This window comes from Oryctolagus cuniculus, chromosome 7, assembly GCF_051225735.1.
Source record: "Oryctolagus cuniculus isolate XC-2025 breed Fujian yellow rabbit chromosome 7, ASM5122573v1, whole genome shotgun sequence".
NCBI lineage: Eukaryota > Metazoa > Chordata > Mammalia > Lagomorpha > Leporidae > Oryctolagus > Oryctolagus cuniculus.
In genome coordinates, this window is record NC_142873.1 from 159,174,730 (window position 1) to 159,190,277 (window position 15,548).

General features: G+C 61.3%; 1 long non-coding RNA gene across 1 annotated transcript; it reads right to left on the minus strand.

Moving 5' to 3' along the window:
- Positions 1 to 3,709: 3,709 nt before the first annotated feature.
- LOC108177746 (uncharacterized) lies at positions 3,710 to 6,958 on the minus strand. Its single transcript, XR_001794567.4, has 3 exons — positions 6,511 to 6,958; positions 6,098 to 6,180; positions 3,710 to 4,019 (listed from the first exon to the last, which is right to left on the minus strand). It is a non-coding gene; the product is annotated as an uncharacterized LOC108177746 (long non-coding RNA).
- Between the last annotated feature and the right edge of the window lie 8,590 nt (positions 6,959 to 15,548).

Consider the following 15,548-nt stretch of genomic DNA (forward strand, 5'->3'; position numbering starts at 1 on the left):
GTGCGCTGTGCGATGTTTATTACACAGAGCTTGCTGCTGCCGTCACGGGCGGGTTTGTGTCTGAACTTGATCAGCCTCTTGGTTTCCCATCGGCTCTCCCGTGACTCCCATTGCTGCAGATTCACCCCCAGCCTGGGGGCTCCACCCGGAGAACGCATTTGCTTTAGTGACCCCACTGCCGCCACCAGCAAAGGGGCCCCGAGGAGCTCGGCATTGCTCTGATCCAGCTGCCCAGAGCATAGAGCTGGCCGTGGGGCAGGAGTCACACGCTTCGCCGCCAGCTGCCCTCCGTGACAGCGGGGTCACCCAGACACCGTCCAGGCCTCCAGAGGAGCTCCGGGCTGGGCAGCTCTGTCCTCTTGTCTGCCCCTGCTCATCCCTCTACAGAGAAGGGGCTGCCCTGCACCGGGAGGCCGCACACACCCTGAGGGCGTGGAGCAGGGGTCTCTTACCTGGAGCCCCAAACCCCCATAAAAGCCCCAGCCCCGGGAGACCGTGGTCCCGAACACCAACCTCTGACCTACCCAGCCAGCCTCCTCCAGTGTCCGCCGCTGTGCCGGCGGGTCCCGGGGAGCACCGGAGCTCCCCGCCGTGCACTGAGCTGCCTGCGGAAAGGCCCCTCTGCGTGTCAGCCTGCAAGGGAAGCGCGTGCTTTACGGAGTGTGCACCAGGCCTTCACCGAGGGACCCCTCCTGGAGGTGGCAGGGCCTCCCCCTTACCTCCCTGCATCACTCATGGGCTGGGGGGGCTGGAGAAGGGTGTGGGCCCGAGGTGGTGGGTGGCCGAGCCCCCTTTTTGGCCCAGCTATCAGAGCCAGGAGGACACTCTGAGTGTCGCGTGTTGTCCCCCTTCACACTGCCTGGGGCTGTGGGCCTCTGTGGTTCCCGTGTGCCGGCGTGTCCTGGGCCGCTGCCCTGGCCAGCCTCCCCATCCGTGCTCCCACGTCGTCAGTCTTGCTCCAGACAGAGCTAAGACCCTGCCGTGCACCACACGTGGGCCCCTGGTCCTCAGGAGTAGGCGGTTAACCTCCCAGGGCCACCGATCCCCAGGGGACAAGGAGTTAGGGGCACAGGGGCAGCACCAGGCTAGGACCCTGGCAGGGCGCTGACAGCCTCTTCCTGCTGGGCAGTGCATGTGAGCACACGCCCACACGTGTGCAAGGCACACGCCCAGCTCGAGGCCTGGTGCTGCAGCTGAGCCCCGGGGAAAGGTGGTTTTGCTCCGTCTCCCCCTGCCTGGGCCCTGGTGTCTGGAATCAGGCACTGCTAGCTGCCCCCTCTTCACCTGTAGCTTCTGCACGGTGTGTTCTCTGCCCCAGCCTGTCCTTGTCACGGTCACGGGTCCTGCTCTAACAGTAACAACCCCGGCCTGTCTGCTGTCCTGGAGGGGACAAGCTCAAGTGTCACCGTGGCTTCAGATTTCAACTGAAAACCTGTCTGTTGGGGGAAAGTTAGCAATAAAGATTTTTCACAGCTCGGGTGTGCGCTGGGTTGGTTCTCCCTCCGCGTCACGCCCTGGCAGTGTCCCCGTGCCCTCGGCTGCCACTGGGGCCACCCTTTCTGCAGCGACTTTGCTGAGTGTGTGCAGCCTGGATTGCAGCTCAGGGGCGACGCTCCGTGTCTACAGCGCCCTGCGCCCGGCTCCTTAGAGGGTGGAGCCCCTGTGAGGCCTGGAGGTCGCCAGTGTCGTCCTCCATGGGACAGGCTGCCCTGCACCCCCGCCCCCACTGTCCTCCCACGCTGGCGCTGGTCCAGCACGCCTGTCCCCGCAGTCCCACCAGCCCGGAAGCAGAGGGGCCGGCCGTGTGCAGGTCCTGGGTTTGGGAGCTGAGATCATCTCTGCTTCCAGAATTTTTTACTTTGGGAGTATTTTCTAGAAATCTTCATTTCTACCCATCCGGATCCCATTTTAGTTGTTTTGTTTTGTTTTGTTTTTTTCCTGTTTACACAGACTCACTGCTTCTGTTTCCCTTTCAAGAACTCCCCTGGGTTACAGCAGCATCGGCATCACCACGCCTGGTGTTGGAAGAGGTGTCAGGGGTCCCCGCCCTGCAGAACCCCCAGTCCCCCCTGGAGCCTCTCTGCCAGGGGCCTGTCCCGCCTGGAGCACCCCTTGCCCCCCGGGAATTCATCCCCTCATGGGGTAGGGCGTCTGGTGACTTTCCCGTGTCGAGGTGGTCGGCCTTTCTCCGTAACTTCTTTGTCCGGGAGAAGGACTGGAGTCCCTGAGAGGGAGGCAAATGCCGTGTTGGGCAAAAGTGACTCAGGGACACACGCTCAAGGCCCTCGTGGGGCTCCGCCCCCTCCCCGTGTTCCGAGTGACACCGGCAACCTTGAGTTAATCTTCTCTTCTAAGCTGGCTCAGCTGAGGGAGGGACTGGCTGGCCCTGGTCCCCCCCTGTTCGGCCGCCCTCAGAGAGCTGGGAACCCGAGCCTGGGAGCCATCCGACCTGTCAGGTCTGTGACAATAACTGGGCCACGTAAAACGAACCCAGGGGAACACCAGGGACGGCGTCAGCTCTCCCAGGGTCCCCAGCCTTCGAGCTCTGCCTTCCTGGGCGCAGGTGCACGCAGCTGGCAGTGACCCTGAGGGCAGGATTCCCGAGGCTGGAGGCAGCTGGGGGCCAGGCTGAGCCTGGGGGCGGCCTGGGACACACAGAACACCCCGTCTCTTGTCTGCGTTTCCCAGGCCTGGGGGAGGCTGTCGAGAATGAATGAAGCACTCTGTTTCCCACAGGTGAACAGCAGCTGTGAGAATCCAGGCTGCTCCCAGCCTTTGAACAGGGGCCTTTGTCCCAGCGAAAAGTGATCCCCTCCACAGCACCTGGTCCATGGGTGGGGGCAGGAGTCAGCTTCCGGAGCCAGGGAGCTCTGCGGGCCCCAGGGACCCCAGCACTACCCAGCTGCCCCTCCTGTGCCGGTGGGTCCCTCCCCTCCCTCTCTGGGTCGCTCACTGCACCTGCTGGAACCGGGCCAACCTGAGGTCGCCGTTAGCAAACATTCGCAGCCCTCTGCACCTGACGCGGAGCCTGCCCTTCTGGGAGACGGGGATGTTAGGAGCCGCGGGGATGAGGGCCCTCATTTAAAGAAAGGTCTCTTTCTTTAAAGACAAAGAGCTGTGGAGTAAAAGGCCTGATGTCAGCCAGAATCTTGCCTTTGCCTTTCTCTTTCTCTCGGAGCTGCCCCCTCCTGGGAGTCACCTGTCCAGCCCCGCCCCGCCCCTTGGGAATCTCAGGAGCGCCTCTGACTCAGAGCCTGCTTCCTGAGCCCCAGGGAGGGAGGAGGGTAGGCCACACCTGCGAGCCCCACCCCAGTCTGCTCAGGGAGGGGTTGGGGGGAGGTGACTTCAGACCCAGAACCTCACAGTTTCCCCTTCTTGGTCCTTGACCCCTGGTGGAAGGAGGTGGGTTTTTGCCAGCACCTTTTGTAAGGGTGCTGTGCTCTGTGTGTCCCGAAAGCTTCGGGCTGGAGGTGGGAGCCCCACACTCGCACTTCAGTGGGGCGTCCAGGAGGTGATGGGGCCTAGACAAGATCGGGGGGTGGCCCCTGTGGTGGCATGAGTGGCTGTGCCCGAGTCCGACCCAAGTCTGCACACAGAACCTCCGCCGTGGGACGGCGTGGCGAGGAGGCCTCACCAGACGTGACTCCAGCACCGCGCTCCTCCCGGGCCCCAGAACCATGAGCCTAATAAACTGCTGTGCTTTTCAGTCACCTGGTCTCAGATACTTTGTTACAGCAAAGATTAAGACAGTGCTGCCCATGTTCCAGTCTTTAAAAAAAAAAAAAATGAGTGTATTTTTTAAAGATTTATGTATTTGAGAGGCAGAGTTACAGACAGAAAGAGGGGGAGACAGAAAGAAAGGTCTTCCATCTGCTGGTTCACTCCCCAAATGGCCAAAACGTCTGGAGCTTGGCTGATCCGAAGCCAGGAGCCAGGAGCTTCCTCTGGGTCTCCCATGCGGGTGCAGGGGCCCAAGGACTTGGACCATCTTTTGCTGCTGTCCCAGCCATAGCAGAGAACTGGATCGGAAGAGGAGCAGCCGGAACTCAAACCAGTGCCCATATGGGATGCCAGTGTCGCAGACAGACGATTAACCCACCACACCACAGCACCAGCCCCCCAAATTATTTATTTATTGGACAGACAGAGCCTACACCCATCAGTCCACTCCCCAAATGTCCTCAATAGCGGGGGCTGGGCCTGGCCGAAGCTGGGAACCAGGAACTCAATGTGGGCCCCGATGTTGGGCCCAGGTACTTGAGCCCTCACTTGCTGCCCCCCAGGGTGCACAGTGGCAGGAAGCTGGCTTCGGGATTGGAGCTGTGACTCAGCCCAGGCACTGCAACTCGAGATGTGGGTTCCCAACCAGTGTGTTCCTAGATGTGTGCCTGCCCGCACTCGTCCCAGTCTTGATGCGGTGTTCACTGGCTGCCCGCTGCGTTCAAGGGCGTGGCACCTTAGCCCCCACTCACCAGGGCGCTCACCTTTCACACCATCAGACATCAAGACTGGTGGCTCCCCTGCAGGCTAAGCTGATTTTTCTAGAAGTTCCTCTTGCACTGGGCAATCTCCCAGCTCTATGCCACTTGCTCCCATGGTCTAAATCTGTCTGTGCTGGTAGCCAGAGGCTGGGCGACTTCATGCCCTATTTCGAGAACTCCAGAGGCCGGCGGGCAGGTCTGAAGCCTGGGTCTGCCCCTCTGCAGCCGTGTGCCGTGGGCGGGGGATCTAACTTACGGAAAAAATAGGAGCATCTATCCCATGAAGCTGTTGTTGAGAAAGCATGAGATCATGCCTAGGACAAGCTTAGCCCAGTGCCCTGTGCACGGTGGGTGGGCAGGACAGATGGTCACTGTCCCCACAGCGGGTGTCCCTCCGCCTCCACCCTCTCTGCTCCTACGTCACTCCCAGGAAGGGCTGTGTGCAGCTCTTGCCGTGGGGAGTGGCGCAGCCCAGGTCCAATTAGGTGCTTATTAGATGCTTTTGATGGGGATGAAAGAGCTGAGATGATCCCTTGGTAGAAGCCAGGCCAGCTGCCTCCTGCTCCCCACCCTGAGCCCCTCCCTCTGCTAGGGAGCTTTGCGGGGTGGGGAGGGGGGGATGTTAATTGGGGCAGAGTCCCCACACCTGAGGCCCTGGGGAGGGGTTCCCCCATGAGAACAGCCAGGGTGGGGCCTGGGCAGAGCCCTGGAGTGGGAGTCCTGTCTTCCTAGGGCCCCTTCTGCTCTGTTCGCCTTGTGCTTAAACTCCAGACGGAGTCACAACCAGGCAGGGAAGGAGATAAAATTAAATCCTCAATCATGATCAAGTGGTTAAAAAAAACATCCCTGCCAGAGGCTGCTTCCCACCACAGCCGGCTGGGCTCCGTTTCAGAGCAAAGAGGAGGAGGAGGAAGATAGGGGAGCCGTGAGAGCCCAGCACCCCACGCTGCCGTCCCAGCCCGCAGTGGCCAGGCTCCTGCGTGCCCCCTCCGCCAGGTGGGGAGGCTGGGGCTTGCAGAGGCTGGGAACGTATTCAGAAGGCGATTGCAAAGGGGCATGCTCACGCTTTGCAGAAAGTGGCGGGGTCTGGGTTCCAGCACTGCACGTCTGGGTTCGAATCCAGCCTCTGCCAGTCACCAGCATCGTGGGCAAGTCACCCAGTGTTTCCAAGCCCCTGTTTCCTAATCGGAAACGTGGGAGCAACAGTGGTGCCCACAGCTTGGCAGTTGTCGATGCAACGTGTGAGCCCTAGCAGTGGGGTGCCAGGGAGCGAGGCTCAGGTGGGGGGAGGGGGTGCAGCTCCAGGGAGGGGGTGTCGGGAGGGAATTCCAAGCTGCTCCAAGCTGGAGCTGTGGAGATGGCCCTTCCTCTGCCTCTGCACACGGAAGCTGGGCTTAGGGGGTTGGGGCTGGGAGAGGCTGGGCATGGGACAGGGAGACGCCCTGTGTGACGCCTGCACCCAGGTGGCCCCTGAGAGGGGGGACTGTGGCTGGAGCTGCAGGCACCCGGCGGGGCAGAGTGCGCAGTGCCCTGGAGGGAGTGCTGGGTGTACCCTGGCCGCAGAGGTAGGAAGCTGAGAGGAAATAATGAGGTGGTAAAAATAGCCCTTTGTTTACCGGAGGCTGCACATCCCTGTGTGTCCTGGATGGAGGAGGAGCTGGAGCCAGCGAGACGGGCTTGGTGGAAGGAGCTGGGCGACCTGTGGACGTGGTCCTTTCTGAGCCAGGGAGGGGAGAGGGGCCAGGGCCACCCACCCCTGCAGTCCCCAGGCAGCCCCTCTGGCCTTTTCCTCAGGAGGCCTCTGCCCCCAGCCCCCAGCCCCCAGCCCAGAGGAGGCCTGGGGTGCCTGGGGAGGGGGCGCTGGCTGTCTTGCCCACCCTCCCCTTTCCTGTCCCCCTGGGCGTCGGCTTCCAGGGCTGGTCCCACGGAGCCATTGCCACATCCCCTGAGAAGAGCCAGGCTGCAGGGGGGCCGAGCCCTGGGAGGGGCAGCCTGGACTCTGTCCTCGGGGATTCTGTCCAGAACCTACCTTCAAGGCTCCCTCAGCCCCTGCAGCTGGTTTCAGAGGGGAGCCCTGGGCCATCTGGCTGGCACCCAGGACTCCTCCAGGCTCCTCGAGAGTTAATCCAGCCCAGCCCATGCCAGCTGGGCCCCTGCCAGGCGCTGGGCCCGTCCGGAACTGCTGAGTGCGGGCCCAGGGCATGCTGGGCGGGGAGGCAGAGGTGGGGCGCCCAGCCCTGTTTGGGCATCGGCGGCAATGGTGGAAAGTCCTTTTCACCCAAGGAGGCCAGGCCGAGCCGGCAGTCCCAGGCTTCCTTGCTCGGTGCTGAGACAGCCAGGAGGGGCTGTTACTCCTGCACCTGCCCGCGGGGCCATCATTCTCGCTGTCTGGGCATGTGGCTCTCAGGGCCGGCCGGGCCAGGACAGGGGATAGCAGAGTCCCGTGTGTCTGCTGGGAGCCGCTGGCAGCCAGACCTGGAGAGGAAGCTGCTTCAGAAGCCAGAAATGTTTGGGGAGTGGGGCGGGAGTGATTTGTTGGGACAGGCCCGGGAGTTTGGGCTGGAGCCTGGCAGATGCCCCAGGGCCCGCTGGGCACCGTCACCCTCCCCAGCCCTAGTGGGGTCCTGCTGCTGCCTGCCCTGGGCTGTGTGGCCTGGCAAGAGCCCCACTCATTTGTCTTGGGGGAGGGGGAAAGCGAGGAGGGGGTTCACTGTGCCCCTCCTCCGAGCTGCTGCATGCATGCACAGGGCGGAGGGGTTTAGGAGATCAGGCTCTGAAAGGTCTGTAGGCAGAAGAGGAGGCTGGGCAGGGTGGCAGGGGACAGGCGTGCAGAGCAAACCAGACCGGGGCTGGGGCTGCGGCTGGGGCTGTCCCCGCACTCCGCTGCCACGCACCTTGCGCAACTGCATTACGTGGGTCTGAGCCTCAGGGGGATGTGGGAGTCATCAGTGCTGTGCCCCAGATGTGCCCAGCTCCCTTCCTGGCAAATGACAGGCTTGTGCTTCCCCACTCCTTTCATTAACAAAGGTCCTCGCCCGCTTTGGCCAGCGAAACCAGGGCACACCTGGTAGGTCGTGGCACAGGGAGCCGAGCCAGTCACTTCGTGCTGTCCCCACCGGCCTGCGTCCTGGCAGAGCCCCTCTGCCGCTGCACTGACAGGAAGGTGGGGCTCCCCAGCATGAGCCAGGCTCCCCGACCCCTGAGCCCGTCAGAGATCTCGCGAGACTTTGCGGACAGTGGTGCCAACGCCCGCCGCATCAGAGAGCTGTCTGTTCTGGCTTTCCAGAGAGGCTGTGTCTCAGAGCCTCGAGCTTGGCCTGGGCCCCACCCTGGGCTGCAGGCAGTGGCTGCCTGTTGCACTGTGGACTTGGCCTCCCCTCCTGGACTGCAGCCCAAGGCCTTAGGTCTGGCCCCTGCCAACCCCCGACCCCTCTCCTACCGCTCCTTGCTCTTCACGCTCCAGCCACAGCCTCCCTTTGCTCCTCAGACCAAGGTCACTGCCACCACACGGGCAGTCCCACGCATGATTTTTTTTTTTAGATTTATTTTTATTTGAAAGAGTTAGAGAAAGAGGTAGAGACAGAGAGAGAGGTCTTACATCCACTGGTTCACTCCACAAATGGCTGAAATGGTCAGAGCTGAGCTGATCCGAAGCCAGGAGCCAGGAGCTTCTCCCAGGTCTCCCATGTGGGTGCAGGGGCCCAAGTACTTGGGCCATCTTCCACTGCTCTCCTAGGTGCATTAGCAAGGAGTTGGATGGGAAGTGGAGCAGCTGGGACTCGAATTGGTACCCATTTGGGATGCCGGCCCTGCAGGCCAGGGCTCTAACCTCCTGCACCACAGTGCCGGTTCCCAAGATCTTAAAGCCTGCACCAAATGCCTGCTCCCATGGAGACCTCATCTGGCCATCCAGGAGTGGCACCGTGGTGACATGTGGCCCTGCCTGGAGTGGCAGGTGTTCGGCAAAACGAAAAGAAGACCTGGACCTGCTGCACACTGTGCAGTGAGTGTCACGGCGTGGTGAAGGTTTGTAGGTGCTTTTCCCCGGGAGACCTGTTTCATCGACCTTTCCCTCAACTGCGTGACCACAGACCGCTTTCTAGCTTTTCTTAACAGGTTCACGGAATTCCTCTTGCTGCTGTGGCAAGAGCACCCTGTGTAAAATCTGCAGTCCTCCTTCAAGTCTGAGCTCTGCAAGTCTCCCTATCCGTAGAACGGGTGCTAATACCAACCACCACAGGGTGCTTGTAGGTGTGGAATGAGAACAGAACTTTAATCTTTTTTTTGACAGGCAGAGTTAGACAGTGAGAGAAACAGAGAGAAAGGCCTTCCTTTCCGCTGGTTCGCTCCCCATATGGCTGCTACGGCCGGTTCTGCGCCGATCCGAAGCCAGGAGCCAGGTGCTTCCTCCTGGTCTCCCATGCGGGCGCAGGGCCCAAGGACTCCACTGCCTTCCCGGGCCACAGCAAAGAGCTGGACTGGAAGAGGAGCAACTGGGACAGGTCCGGTGCCCTAACCAGGACTAGAACCCGGTGTGCTGGCGCCACAGGCAGAGGATTATCCTAGTAAGCCACGGGGCTGGCCAGAACTTTAATTTTTAAACAGGACTGATTTATTTGAAAGGCAGAGTGACAGAGAGAGAGGAAGAGAGACTCAGAGACAGATAGAAAGAGATCTTACATTTGCTTCTTCACTCCCCAAAGGGTTGCAACAGCCAGGGCTGGGCCAGGCTGAAGCCGGGAGCCCCAAGCTCCGTCCCAGTCTCCCGCGTGGGTGGCAGTGACACCTGCTGCCTCCCGGGGCGCACATTGTCAGGAACAGGACCGTGCATGGAACGCCTAGACAGTGGGCTCCCACCAGGCGCTCTGACAGTGCGACGCGGACATCCCGATCGGTGACTTCACTGCCTCCTGGCAGACATACCCGCCCCCGATAAGAATCTTATAAGCTGTAAAGTCCTCTCCAGATGCCTGAACTCCTAATTGGTTTAACCTGGAAAATAACCTGCAGCGTGTTTACCTTACAAGGTAGGCGGCCCTCTGGTACTGGCCTCAGGACGCCAAAGGGAGAGGGAGAGATGGCCCAGGGTTGGCAGAGCCAGGTGACTGCAGAGGAGACAGAAACGGGAGCCCGGAGAACAGAGGTGGCAGTGACGGACAGACCCGGGGGGGCGGCGTGGGCGTGGGCGGGGGCAGCCCGAGAGCCGCGGTTCTAGCAGCTTCCACCCAGGCAGCAGAGCCGGTGCCCCTCCCCCCCACCCCAGCCTTCCTTGTCCCACCTGGTGGACTCTGCTGGGCGCAGAGCTGGCTCTGTCGCCTGCTGTGGCTGCCATGGCAAAGTCCCACGGGCTGGGGCCCAAACAGCAGGAAGTCCTGGTCCCGCAGCTCAGGAGGCTGGAAGTCAGGGACCATGGTGTTTCCAGGGTGGGGTCCCAGGCCTCTCGCCTTGGCTTTTGATGGCCAGCTCCCCTCACGTGGCCTCCCGTCCCCATGTCTGTCCGAACACCTTCTGTCACACTGGGTTAGGGCCCCCAATGACCTCATCGTAGCTGGATGACCTCCGACTCCGGAGAAGGTGCTGGGGGTCAGGTCTTCAACACCTAAATATTGTGGGGGTATACCTTAATCACGAACAGGGGCACCCCCTTCATCCTTGGCCAAAAGCCCGTGGCTGTGGCCTGCTGGATGAGACAGAGAGCCCGTAATTGTGTTAATTGCCACAAGAACCCAAACCTGCAATTAATACACACGGGAATAAAGAGCCAACGCACGCAGCGCCTGGACTTGGATGCAGAGCCCCATCCCCACCCCCTGAGCCCACCCCTGAGCTCACTGCTGCTCCTTTTCAAATTAGCAAAGAAGAAAGCATGAGCATCTGTCTTGCCGCCACGAGCTCAGAGCAGAGCCGTGGTGCAGCCCCGGGACGGGGGTGGCTAGGGGCACCCTGGTTGTATCCTGTCCAGAGCCAGGCACCCGGGTCCGGCCGTGGGGCACAGAAGAGCCACCAGCTCCTGCAGGAGGGAGGGTCCAGATCCTCACACAAATCCTGGCGCCGTGGCGCCCTGGTGGGGGCCCCGGGCACTTGGCAATGCGGGCAGGCGGACTGCACCGCACAGGGCTTGGGAGCTGGTCCTCTAACTCACACCCGGGGCGGGGGTGGCTGGGACCCTGGGCTGCGCTGCACTGCCACCTCCCCTCCATTCCATAGGGGCCGTCAGCTCTGGGCAGATGGCCAGTGCTGAGTACACGGTGGCCCCCGTCCCTCGTCTCTGGTCCTCTTCGGGCTGCCTGGAGACTGCCCCACCCACGGTCGCCTCCTGTGGCTGGAGGGTGCCCTGCTCAGGCCTGGGATTGGCACGAGCTTTAGTCTCGGCAGGCAGCCTCCCTGCTCTGCGCTGGGCCTGGGAAAGCCTCCCCAGCCCCCCTCTTTGTGTCCCCTCTGCCACCCCCCTGGGCCTCCCCTTCTGCCTCCTTCTACAGCCAACCAAGGACAAGCAACCGAGGGCAAACGGAGCTTCTAGCCTCAGGCTCTGCTTTCCCAGCCGTCCCGGCTCCCAGCTGTGCCAGTGCTGCCCGGGGAGTGGGGGTCTGGGGGGTAGGGTGCGAGTGGGACTCCCCTCCTGGCCACTGGGTCATCCCTGCCTCCCACGGCCTGGGCAGAGGGCGAGCGCCTGGCTGGCTCTGGTGCCCTCCTGTGATTTGCCTCCCTGCCTTTCCCAGGCCTCTCTGGGCCTCCTCCCTGGCTGGGAGACACAGTGAGAATTCCGGGCCCTCTGTGCAGGGTGGGGTGGGGGGCTCTTCCTTGGACAGCAGCTTCTCATTTGCATCCCTAAATCAATGGGCTCCAACGATCAAAGTCCCTGCACTCGACTTCAATGAGGCCAGCAGCGGGGCCCAGAGGATGGGGGAGGGTACCATGGTGGCTATTGCCTATCGCCCTCCCTCCCTGCTGCCCCCTTGGCTGGCCGCACACAAAGGAACTGGAGTAGAGGTGGCTCTCTCCACTATGAGGTCCCTTCCTCTGACTTCCCCCAGAGGTCAACCTGGGTAGGACCATGGTGGGTGGGGGAGGCAGCAGGATTTGGCCAGGTGGAGAGAAGAGGAGGGTCAGCACCCCTTCCCCACCCCACGCCTGTCGGGGGCCCTGTGGTCCCAGCCAGAATGGCAACTGCATTTCTTGAGCTCTCAGGTCCAGACCAAGAGCTGAGCGCTTCCCAGGCATGTCCAGGGCTGGGGCACGCGTGATCCCGTGAGGTGCAAGTCTTCGTTGTCCCCCAACTCTGAGCACGAGGATGTAGCACGCGGAGGCCGCAGAGCTGGGCAGCGGCAGCGGCGCGGCTTGGGGGCCTGGAAAGAGCTCTGTTCAGGAGTGGAGGCCGAGTGTGCACTTTGTGTGGGAGCCTGACCTGGCCCGGGAGGTCAGGATGACCCGCCTGTCTTCTGGCTCAATCCTCGCCCCCAGCATTGGAGGTGGAGGTGGTGGGGTGGGGGTGGGGAAGGGCAGGTGCCCGCAAAGCCTGCCTCAGTGCCTCTCCGGCTTTTCCTGGCCTCGAAGAAACTCTCACCAACGTCGTGCGCGAAAGCCTCAGCTTTAGAGCTGACAGATCCGAGTTTGAATCGCAGCTTTGCCACTTGGCTGTGTGGCTTTGGCCAGATCGCTTAACCTCTCGGAGCCCCCGCGTCCTTGTCTGGAAAGGAAGGTGATAACTGTGCTCATGGCACGGGCCTGCCACCAGCAAGAAGTCGGTCTACAGCATGCCAAGTGTGAGCTATGCTTGCGACTTCTCCATCTCTGGGGGCTGATTAATCCCTGCTACGCAGATGAGGGAGGAGAACCAGGAGGGGTCCCCGAGCACTCTTGGGGGGCAGAAGCTCTGCAGTCTGGCTCAGGAATTATCTTGGGGTTTGCTGGCTCAGGAGGCTTCGAGATGGAGGAAAAAGCAAACACAAAAAACCAGAGAAGCCTCATGTAAGAGCTGGCTTTGCTACTCCAAGCTGAGTGGTCTTTCCTCTTTTACAGTTTGTCTACTTTTATTTGAAAGGCAGAGAGAGAGAACGAGAGGGAGACAGAGAGAAAGAAAGAAAAAGAAAGAGGGGGGGGAGAGAGAGAGAGAGAGAGAGAGAGAGAGAGAGAGAGAGATGGATCTCCATCCGTTGGTTCACTCTCTAAATGATTACAACAGCCAGGGTTGGGCCAGGCTGAAGGCAGGAGCCAGGAGCTTCATCTTGGTCTCCCACGTGGGTGGCAGGGACCCAGGCACTTGGGCATCCCCTGCTGCCTCCCAGGTTGCACATTAGCAGGAAGCTGGCTCAGAAGCAGAGGCGGGACTTGAACTCGGTACTGTGATATGGGATGCAGGCATCCCAAGTGGCGACTTTACTGCTGTGCCAAATGCCCGCCCCCAGGCCTGAGGGTCTTGTGGAGTTGCTCAGCCCACCCCCCTCCAACTCCTGCTTGCCATCAGTTAGATGGGGATGAAGAAACCTCTTCTTGAGAGATGACCGTGAGCCCAAAGCACACAGACACCCTTTGATAGAGGGAGAACCCAAGCCCCACGCGCCCCCTCCGGTGCCGTGAGAAAACTGTCACCATCGGCGCCTCTTCACACCTCCCACACACGCTCCCGCGTGTCCCCGCCGGCCGGGCGAGGGCAGTCGGCACCAGGTGAGCGAGCACCTGTGCTGTGCTTGCCCCACACTGCACGCTCTCGCGTTTCCCGCACTGCCATCGAAAGCGGTTTTTATGATTACTGTCTTACAGGGGAGGAGACTGCGGCTCACGGGAACTAGGCTGCCTGCTCTTTTCGGCTAGTAACTGGAACCCGGCCTGGCTGCATCAGAACCGTGTAAGACTTTCCTCTTTTATTCCATTAACCCCTTTAACCCGCAGTCTGGCTGCAGTGCGGGAGGTCTGGCGAGCCCCCGGGAGGACCTAGGGGTCCCGACTCCTCCGAGGTTGGTGTCATTTCCACCCACTGTGCTCATAGGCGGCTTCTCCCCTGCAGGGCTGGGGCGCTGTGCCCGCTTCGGCCCTGGCCTTTGCCTCCTTTCTGCCCTGTTGGGTTCGGGCGCGTGTCCTCACAGTGGGGAGCACACGTGCGCTGCGTGGCACACTGCAGAAGGAGGCAGCCGCCCCCGCGCCCCACACACAGGCAAGCGGTCCTTGTGCCTCCCCAGAGCAGGCAAGGGAGCGTGCTGGGCGGTGCCGTTGGTTTTGCAGTGGGAAGGGATCTATGTAGGAAGCCCCAGTCCTCATCCCAGCTTTGGGGTGCACAGGGGAGGGGCCTGGCTTCCGTGGGAGGGAAGGGTTTTGCTTTCCTGGAAATGTTCGCTGGCGTGGGAATCCTTAGTTCTCTTCCAAACGGAGAGTCATAGAAAGTGCCAGAAGGTCCCAGCCCAGTGCCCTGGACTCCGTGGGAATGGCCTCTTGCCACCCGCCAAGACAGCTTAGCGCTCCGGGCTGGGAACAACAGGGCATCACCGTCACGGCAGACGCCTGCTGACACTGGCTTCTAGGGATGGCCCCTACTTCTGTTCCGTGGCCATTGGCTCCACTGCCTCGTGCCCATTCTTCAGATGGACATGCTGAGATCGAGAGGCCCAGGACCTCCCCAGAGGCCGCAGAGGCAGGACATGGCACAGATGGCCACGCACACACAGACGTTCACCACGGAGCTCTCGCACAACAAATGACTGGAGGGAAACACCCCCAACAGGGACTGGTGGAAGCCACGGCAGCGTGGCCACATAGGATTACCATGCAGCTGGGAGACGGCAGGAAACCCATGCCTGTGTGCGGCGGGGGGCCCCGTGTCCCACTAAGTGGCAAAGCGGCCGTGGGATTTAACAGGAGGACAAGAACAGTGCGTGGAGCATTGGCTTGGATTTGGGAAGACAAGCCAAACACAGGCGGAAGGCTAACCCGAGAGGGGAGGAGGACGTAGGGGTGGAGCTGGGGTTTTCCCAACTCCTTGCTTTCTAGACGAAGTTGAAGCCTTGCATGACTTACGTAACTGGAGAGCGAGATTAAGTGGAGGCTTCACAGGAAGGAAATGGGTAGAAATGGACTTGAACCCAGGTCTGTCCAACTAGCGTCCTTGCTCCTGAGCACTGGTCTTGCCTCCCGTTAATTATCCCTTCTAACAGTAATGGACCAGCCAGGCCACCAGAAGGCAGAGACGGGGCCACACCTCCCACCTGCTAAGCGGCAGGGGAAGGGGGGAGTTGGTCCTGGGGGCCACGGTTATGGTGCCTTTAGGGGTCTGTGATCAGCCTGTCATCGGGACATCAGCTGGGACGGTTGCTTTCCTGCCTCGTGTCTGCTGTGCAAAGCCCTCAGGACACACTGGCAGGCCCCGCCACTCGTGAGCACTTCATCTTCCCGGCCACCGTGGACCTGGGTGAGGACCTGCAGCTCGGTGGGCGCTGCCTCCCACGGCTTGCAGTCCTGCCTTCTGACGGGTACTGCAGGCTGGCTCCAAGCTGTGGGAGCCCGAGCAGGGCTTTTTTTGGTGTCTGTGGGGTATTTTCACAGATGGGCAGAGGCACCATTTTGGGCTCACACAGGCATGAAGCTGAGCCCAGGAGTCCTACTTTCTAGCAACGCGCGCAAGCAGATTTGACATTTGTCTCCTCCGTGAGCCAGGGAGGATGAGAGAAGCCTCAGCAGAGGGGGCTGGAGGCACAAAGGCTGCGTCACGTGTGGGTGCAAAGCTTCGGCCGGGGGCTCTCAGAAGGCGCAGCTCCTGGGATGATCTCACATCCTCCCGCCTCTGCCCCTTGCTGGGCTCACACGGCCTCCGGAAGTTCAGGTCTTCCCTGGCCAGCTAACTAAGCCGTCCCCCTACCCTCAAGTCTATGTTCCCTGCAAAGGACCCTGGGGGATGCTCACTGCCACTGCTCCTGGGCTCTGGACGCTGCCGCCCTGCTCTGAGCCAGTGGCTGGCTCAGCCGGGGCAAGCCCCTGCCCCGCAGCCAACCATAACCTAAGTCCTGATGGATCCCCACCCCAGGGCCACTTTGAGGACGAATTAATCCATCACAAAGGAGACCTTTGATAAGTGCCAAC